Below are 8,888 nucleotides of genomic sequence, written 5' to 3'. Positions count from 1 at the left end.
GGGAGGTGTTGAGGATGGGAGCTGATTTTAGCTCTGCTTTGGGGATTCCTGAGTTCTCTTTTATGGAAGCTGGAGAGACTGAGGGAGAACAGAGCAAGCCAAGTCCATCTAAAAGAGCTCAGTCAGGGGTGCTAGGAAGACGTCTAAGTGGGCTAGAGCACTTGCTTTACAAGCAGAAAGGCCTGGATTTGAATCTCAACACCCACATAAAAAGCTGGGCATGTGCCAGCAAGATGGCTCACTGGTTAGAGATGTTTGCCACCAAGCCTGATCCCTAGGGACACATGTAGTAGAAGAGAACCAACTCCCATAAGTTATCTTCTGACCTCTACATGGGTACCTTGAGCACATACGTGCATGCTTGCACATCACACACACACACACACACACACACACACTCAAGAAATGAAAGAATTCACTCAGATGGAGAGGTGTGGGTAGTACATTCCTGGAAGTTATAGCACCAGGAAGGCAAAGACAGGAGAATTCCTAGTTTGGGGCCAGCCTGAGTTTGAGGTCAGCTTTACTAGATAGCAAGACCTTGTCTGAGAAATAAGAAGAAGGGCTGGGAATGTGGTGATAGACTCCATCAGATAGGGCATTTGACCAGTATGCCACAGGGTCCCCTGTCCAGCGATACCAATAAACAAAATACATATATAGATACACTCATGTATGGAAGGGCTGACTCAGTGTAAAGAATCAGTCTGAGGACACTACTATAGGATCACCAAACCTTAGGTGGCTTTCTTCCCCACCAACTACAGGCTTAAGGGGACAGGGTCTTGTATGCTTGTTGAAAGAAAGGAGCTAGGACAAGCACAGCCATCTGGGCATGAGCCAGATTACAGATCTGCCACTCACTGGACGTTTAGATGTTGTGGGGCTTTGCTTCCTTATGTGTGCAACGGGTACATTACAGAGTTGTCCTACGGAAGGGAGGCACAAAGCCAGTAGAGATGTTAGGGGGCCTCCACACTGTTCTCTCCCCAGAGCTTCACGATTCCTTCCCTTCTCTGGTTGCTGCTCACAACTGTCTGCCCTCCAGCCAGTTCCCACCGTGTCGTCTGATCCCAATCTTTCACCTTCTTCCCCAGGTCAGGTATTTTTCAGGGCCACACTGGCTCTGCAGCTGTAAATCCAAGCTAATGGTAAGAGAACGCTTGGATCTCAGGCTGTTCCATGTCACTGTAGATGCCTCTAGATAATTCTCAAGAAACGTTAAAAGAGAACTCTGCTCAGCCACTGGGGAGACAGCTCAGTGTGTAAGAGCACCGGCCATGCAAGCATAAGGACTTGAATTTATATTCTCTGCACCCACATAAAAAGACAGGCACGGCTGCATGTGCCTGTAGCCTTAGGGCTGTGGAGGATAGACACAGGAAGATGGCTGGAGCTTGGCTTCCAGCCTAGCTTTAGATTTAGTGTCAGATCCTGGCTCAAGTGAGTAACACAGAGTGATGGAGCAGGAACCTGACCCCAACCCGGATACCAGCTCCTTTCTTGTGTCGGGAAGTGGTTCCCTAGTCCTTTTCTGGCTAACCCATCTTAAACTACGGTCATAGCAAGGGCCCTCAGCAGTATTTTGCCTAATAACTTCATTTGTTAGTGGTGGGAAAAAACAGAGATGGGAGTGATTTACCCCAAAGTTACGGAATTAGGAGTTGCAGGGCCAGGGTCAGCACCTCACCTCCTGGTCTCTGGGTGAGTCTTGTGTACAGGACTCACCTGTCCGACTCAAGCCTCCCAAGAATTATTCTTCCATGTTTTATTTTTGTGTATTAGTCTTTTGCTTGTATGTGTGTGTGTGTGTGCCCCATGTATGTGCTAAGTACCTGCAGAAGGCATCAGATCCCCTGAACTGGAGCTACTGATGGTAATTGCCTTGTGGGTGCTGGAAACTGAACCCAGGTCCTCTGGAAGAGTAGTTCATAACCATGGGGGAGTCATCTCTCTAGCCCCATCATTCTTAATTATACTTTCTGTCTATCTAGGACTAGATCAATCCTATCCAACAGATCTTCTGCTATGATGGAATGGCTTGGAAATGTGTTGATTAATATGGTAACTTTAAACTCCATGTAGCCACTGATCACTTGAAATATGTTTAGTGCAAAGCTACTTAATTTTTAATAACTTTCTCTTTTTAAGATAGAATCTCATACAGCCTAGGATGGCCTTTATCTCACTATGTAGCCAAGGCTGGCCTTCTTAGTGCTAGGCTTAGAAGTATGTACCACCTCCTATGACTTTACATTTATAGAGCTACATGTGGATCATAATTACTGTACTGGACAGGGAAACTCCAAAGATCAGAAGTCATTCTGATTCTACAATCCCAATGAGTATATGTTGTATGAGTAGATAACTCTTAAAATTAATTTATTGACTTTTATTTTATATGTACAAGCATTTTATCTGTACCATGCATGCAGTGCATGCAGAGGTCAAAAGAGAACATTGGATCCTTACAACAGGATTACAGGTTATTGTTAGCAGTCATTCGTGTGCTGGAAACGGACCTCAGGTCTTCTGCAAAAGCAATCAGCATTGTCAACTGCTGTGCCATCTCTTCAAATCCTATTTTTCTTGCTTGTATGTGCATGTTTACGTGTGCATGTAGGTGTATGCACATGAGTGTGAGGTCAGAGGTCAATTAGTGGTGTAACTCCTCTGGAGATATCCATCTGTTTTGTTTCGTTTTGTTTGTTTTTGGACAGAGTCTTTGTAGTGGTTTGAAAGAAAATGCCCCCCAAGAGGAGTGACACTATTAGGAGGTGTGGCTTTGCTAAAGTAGGTGTGGCCTTGTTGGAGAAAGTGTGTCACCATGGAGGCGGGCTCTCAGGTCTCATATATGGTCTAGCCACGTAAGGTTCCTATTGCCTGCGAGTCAAGATGTAAGAACTCTCAGTTGCCCCTCCAGCATCATATCTGCCTGTATGTTGCCCTGTCTCTCCATGACAATAATGGACTAAACCCATTGTGATCTGGGCAGCCTTCTTTTGGGACACTTGCAGCCATGCCTTCCCACTAAGCAAAGGGAGAGGTTTTTCCACTGAACTCCCACATTCCAATACCTGACTCAGGCTGAACAAAAGGTAAACAAAAAGGTAAACAGATGAGAAACAGGAAGAAGATGAGAGAGAGGCAATGCCATTTCAATAACAATACCAACAAAGTCCAGTCCCTAGAACTCACGAGATGGAAGGAGAGAACCAATTCTCAAAGTTGTCCTCTGACCTCCACATTTGTGTGGTGATAGGCATGCAAGCTCTGCCCTGCACGTTCCCCAAAATAAAAGAAAATATTTGAAAAGCTGCCCTTAGCTTTTCACACCCACGTCATAGCATGTGCACACCTGTGTCCATACACCACTCATAAAAACACCACACACACACATACATTAATAATGATAAAGCACAATGTTTATAAAAGAATGGAGTTGGAGGGCTCAAAGCTCCAATTCCAAAGCTTGCTGCAAAAGAGCAAGAGTGAGGGTGGGCAGCAGGGGTGAGGAGAGTGGGCAGCAACCTAACAGGTACATCAAGAATTCATAAAGAAATCCCCTCACTTCTGGTGCTCACTGTGACAGGTACCCAAGGAGAACTGTGAAACGCTGTCTTGTGAAGGCTACGGCACACATAAACTCAACCGAGGCTGCATAGACGTATACAAGATCAATCTAGTTAAAAATTCCAGCACGGAGGGAGGAGGGGCTTCCAGGGTCCACCACCAGCTGAGGAGCTGTTGGCACTCGGTGACTGCTAGGGTAGGGAGTCACTTTTCTTTGGGGGTGGCTACTGATATGTTGCCCATGTCCCAGTGAAGGACCCCATACCCAGGCATGCTTGAGCAACACTGACTTGACTCTGGGTTATTAGGAGAAATGAAGACATGATTTTGGAGGGAGGTGTGTTAGTGGGCCTAAGGGAGTTGTACAGAAGCATTGGGGGTGGATATAATCTAGATACATTTTAACATATATGAAATTTTCAAGTCATAACTAAATGTCTTTAAAGGGAGATGAAGATGATTTATTCTGGCTTAGTTTCAGAGATTTCAATGGAAGGAAAGGCAGAATATCACATCATCCAGGAAGCAGAGCAAGAGGGACAGGAATCGGCATATGACAGGACTCTTCTAGGGACAGAAAGGGGCAACAGGCTTCTGATGGAAGGACATCTTAGAGACGCACCTGCAGTCCTGTGTGTGCTAGGTAATCTCTGTACATGCAGCTATATCCCCAGCCCCCGATTACTTGGTAGTCTTTGTGAAGAATTTTCATGGGTAGTTCTTGTGTTTCAGAAGCTGGACACGTCTTTGATACATCAAGGTAGAGCCTGGCCTCTGTAAGTCCTGAATGGGGTTGAATTGCTCTGTCTGGGTTACCCACATTCAAATACATCCCTTGAATGGAATCCAGCTATCAGGCCAGCAAGATGGCTCAGTGGATAAAGGCACTTGCCACTAGGCCTGACAACCTTAGTTTGATCCTTGGGAAACCAACTTCTGTAAGTTGTCCTCTTAACTTCTCATCGTGACACACACACACACACACACACACACACACACACACACACATACTAAATTAATTGATTAATTATATAAATATATGTAATGTTTAAGAGAAGTCAGTGGCATCTGGGATCATCTCTGGGCATCCTTTCCCCAGTGGACACTGCTGCAGGAACTTGAGCTAGGAGGGGCCGTGGTCCCCCACTCTGCTTGAATTCTCTGACCTTTACTTTCTTGTTAAATGGGGATAATGCTGACTTCTCAGATTGGAGATCACCAAATGCCAAACCCTTGTAAGGTGCCTGCTGTCATCCTCCACCACTCTCTGGTGAGTGGCCCCTGCCACTCATTCGGACTCACTGCCGCTGCTTGCTGGAAGATCCAGGCTGTGCAAGGCAAGCACTTTTACCAGCTTAGTCATCTTGCCAGCTCTAGAACTGACTTCTACAGCCCAATTTCCCTCTTATTTCTACTGCCTTCTTCTGCTCCCTTAATCCCTTTGAAAGCAAAGGGGAAAATGCCTCCAAAGAGAGCGCCCTGTACTGCTCTTACAAAACAAAACACCTAAATAAGCAAGCAGCACCATTCTTCACCAACAGCTTGCTTTTGTGTTCCCAGCTGTTACTCATTAACTGCTAGGAGGCTCCTGAGTCACCACCCCGCCCTAAGCCTGGGGATGTGATGAGGATGGTGGTTGTGCCTTTATGGTCCCTTCCTTCATTCAGCCATATGGCTCCTTCAGTTCTTTGTAGAGACTAAAGACTGGGCACTGTGCAGCCCAGGACCCTGAGATAAGATCCAGATACACATCTGTAATTCCAGTCAGAGGCAGCCCCATATCTCAGGGAGACCCAGACTTGAGAGACTGGGACAGAGGGATCAAGGATCATCCTGTAGCCAAGCAGGGTGGGTAGATGCTCTGGTGTGGGGGTAGGGTGGGCAGGCTGCTGGATTGAGGTGTCCTCACCCTGGATGGCCTTGCCTCTGCATAGCAGAGCTTGCCAGTAAGTGGTCAGTGCCTCCTCCAAGCTCTGGCCTCTGAACCTGCACAGAACTCTGACCACTTGGATGGCTCATTACATTCCAGGAGGGCTGAGGTCTCCAAGCATCTTTGTGGCTGATGAGGAGAGAGAGTTAGAGGTCCTATGGGACCCCTGGGGCGCTGTTCAGGTGGTAGGGGAGAGCCCAGTCAACAAGGCCCAAAGCCTCTGATCTAGATCAGAACTCTCTTGTTTGTTTATGGCATTCCTTTGTGCCTGCAGTCATCCCACTGGGACCAGTCATCCACTCCCCTGGTCCTTGGAGATCCCTTGTGGCCTTATCTGCCCAGCAACAGGCCCTCATTAACTTGTAGTCTTTCTGGCCTCAGGCAGGGATGAGTGATGGGTGCAGGTGGCTTTGGGAATACCCTATTTGTCTGGCTGCTATCCAGCTGGGCTACTCTCTCACCTGTCCAGTAGAATTCAGAGACCAGGGATGCCTCAAGCCTTCTTCCTGCTTTCAGGGACATTTAGGGGGAACAACTTGCAGCTCACAGCAGGCCTTCCTCCCATCCATCCTCTACTCTGCCACCAAAGCTATGGGGTCACTGTGAGCTGGATCTACATAGCCTCCTTTGTCTAGCTACAAATGGTTTTCTGCTCGTTTGTTTTTATGTGCGCACACAAGTGTCTTCCCTCGTCACTTCTCCATGTTATTCTTTTATTTGAAGACAGAGACGCTCTTTCACTGAACCTGGAGCCCAGTGACTCTGCTAGACTGACTTGGCTAGCAAACCCCAGGAATCTACCCGCCCCTACCCCTGTCTGGGTTACAGTTGTGTGCCTTCACGCCTGGGTTTTTATGAGTACACTGGAGACCCAAACTTAGGTCTTCATGTTTGCCCAGCAAGCACTCCACAGGCAGCATTGTCTCTCCAGCCCCCATGCTTGAGAGTTGAGCATCATTGGCTGTGTCCTTGTAGTAATAGCTGGCGCAAGCTAGTCTATCTCAGCCCTGGCCTCTTCCCATCGCTATGTTACCTGCCCGGAGCCTGCATGCATTTGAGGTTTCCCCTCTAGCTGTCAAGGAAGGAAGAGGTAAGTATATGAGTGCATGCACAGATAGGCTCATGAATGTGTGGGTGGACGGGAAGATGGGCTACTGAGCGGTGGTCCGGAGGAGTGGGTAAGCATGAATGGGAGAATATCTGGCGTCAATCTCCGCTCTCAGGCCTGTTGGGACATTCGTGTTCTGAGCAGGGTAGAATCAGGACATGCACCTCTGCGTGAGCATCTCCGTGAAAGCACCCGGCGCCATGGCGGCAGCTGTGACCCTCGGAGCAGGAAGCTTCCCTGGTCTCCACACTTAGGCAGGAAGGAGTGCTGTGCCTGTGTGGGGGTGGAGGGTGATAAGAGAGAGAGAGAGAGAGACAAAGACAGCAGGAGCAGAGGGAAGTGGGAATGGGGCAGAGGCGTGCTGCTTAGCAACCACAGAAGAAAATTTAGAGAAGTGACAGGACCGTTTGCCTAGTGCCTCAAAGGGAGATTTTTTTAAAAAGGCCCACACACCTACACTTGCTGATCTCACTGCAGTGATTGGAGGGGAGTTACTAAGTATCATGGGGCTGTCCTGGTCATCATCATCAAGGGACCTGACCAGCCACTCTTTGGGCTCAGGAAATGTGTCCTCAGCAGCTTGGGAAGGGAACAGTCTCCAGGCCCCTCTAGGCAAGGACTGGAACCTTGCAAGCTAGATGCAAAGATAGCACTTGGTCTGAGCTATCTTTTTCTCTGATGTCAAAACTGGAAGCCTGGGAGGCACCTGGGAACTTCCCTCCCCACTCATGTCGTCTTTTCTCCCAGACCCCACTCAATGCCCCACCTCTGCTCCTTCCTCCCCAGTGAGATTCCTCTTTTGCTTTTCTTTCCTAATTTGATTTTCTCTGGCTCAGAATCAAGATCAAAGGAGGAAATTCTTTCCAGTCTTTTAGGAGTGATCCCCAGAGGCTCCCACTGCAGAGGCATACATAATTACCATAATTATTCTAAAAGCCATCTCTGTTGGTTCACTCGCCCACTTCTCCATCTCTCCTACAGGCTTGAGGGAGAGAGGACAGTGGGGGGAGGGGGCTCGGGAAGTGGGTCTGAGGCTGCAGCTGGACCAGCATACATTGTGTTCTCATAGTCAAACTGGAGCAGGCATGCTCCCTCCAGGTACACCAGAGAGCGGCGGGGGTGTGGGCAGCACCTACTCCTGGCACGTAAATGCATGGAACCTTCTAGAGGGGAAGTTGCTCCCTTTATAATTTGTTTCTGATCATCTTATTTCAGTATGTCTGAAGCCAGTGCTAGATATGACATTGACAGCTTCCTGCAAACTGCTAACTTTACTTTTAATGGCAGCAGCAATATTCCCCAGGCTTAGAGCAAGCAAAAAACAAAACAAAACACAAAAAAAGTAGATACACTTTAATAGAAGAGCTCACCCCCGACCCCTTCCTCAGCAGCTTCGCCACCAATTGGGAAACTGGGTGTTCTATCTATCTATCTATCTATCTATCTATCTATCTATCTATCTATTGGCTCAGTGGTTAAGAGCACTGGCTGCTCTCACAGAGGTCCTGAGTTCAATTCCCAGCAACCACATGGTGGCTCACGCTGAACTTTTTTTTTTTTAAATATATTTTCTTGGCATAGAACTCAGGTCCTCATGTGCGTGTGGCAAGCGTGTTACCTCCTGAGCTAATTCCCCAGTCCATTGCATGTATATTTTGTAATGTATTAAAGAGGCTTGTCATTGCAGCCTGCTTCTTAATAGACAAAGGAAAACAATGAACAGGAAGCGTGGAGAAAAGCCCAGATTGTTAATCCCTGATCAAGGCTTTCACTAGCATGCCCAGGAAAGGTTTCTGTTGGTCCGATTGGCCTACAGTTGACATGGGGAGTCTCGGGGTGTGAGGGGTGGGGGAAGTGTCCCTCAGATGACAGGTGGTTATTTTGCAGGGTGGTGAATGGAACCCAGGGCTTCCAGAATGCTCAACAACTCTTACCACTGAACAAACACCCCTGAGATTTGGGTGATGGTGTTTGGAACTTCAAAGGTTGCACCAATGTACACTTTGGGGGCGCAAGGCAGGAAGGCCAGTGGCTGCAAAGACTGTCTTAATGGTAGCCATAGCTGATGATTCCTCAGACATGGGCATCTAGTGGGAGGGACCCATCCCTGGCTATGGGACCGGTGGCCATCTGGGCCTTTCTCTCCATGTACACTCTGGTCCATCTGCAGTGATGTATGGGTCTGGGCAGTGAGAGAGGCACAGAGCCTTTTTGCTGGTAATTCCAGGGTTTGGAAATTTCCTGCTGGCTTTGAACCTAAAAGATTGAGACATTTGT

The 8,888-nt window shown here is 47.9% G+C and overlaps 1 long non-coding RNA gene across 1 annotated transcript in view; it reads left to right on the top strand.

Annotated features, from left to right (window-relative positions):
* Positions 1-6,510: 6,510 nt before the first annotated feature.
* The window catches only part of LOC121133801, a 33,820-nt gene continuing 31,442 nt past the window's right edge, over positions 6,511-8,888 (top strand). The window contains exon 1 of the long non-coding RNA XR_005870790.1: positions 6,511-6,593. This is a non-coding gene — a long non-coding RNA (uncharacterized LOC121133801). The remainder of the gene's footprint in view (positions 6,594-8,888) is intronic.

Source organism: Mesocricetus auratus, unplaced genomic scaffold (assembly GCF_017639785.1).
Source record: "Mesocricetus auratus isolate SY011 unplaced genomic scaffold, BCM_Maur_2.0 Super-Scaffold_100024, whole genome shotgun sequence".
Classification (NCBI taxonomy): Eukaryota; Metazoa; Chordata; class Mammalia; order Rodentia; family Cricetidae; genus Mesocricetus; species Mesocricetus auratus.
This window is presented reverse-complemented; position numbering and strand designations above follow the sequence as displayed.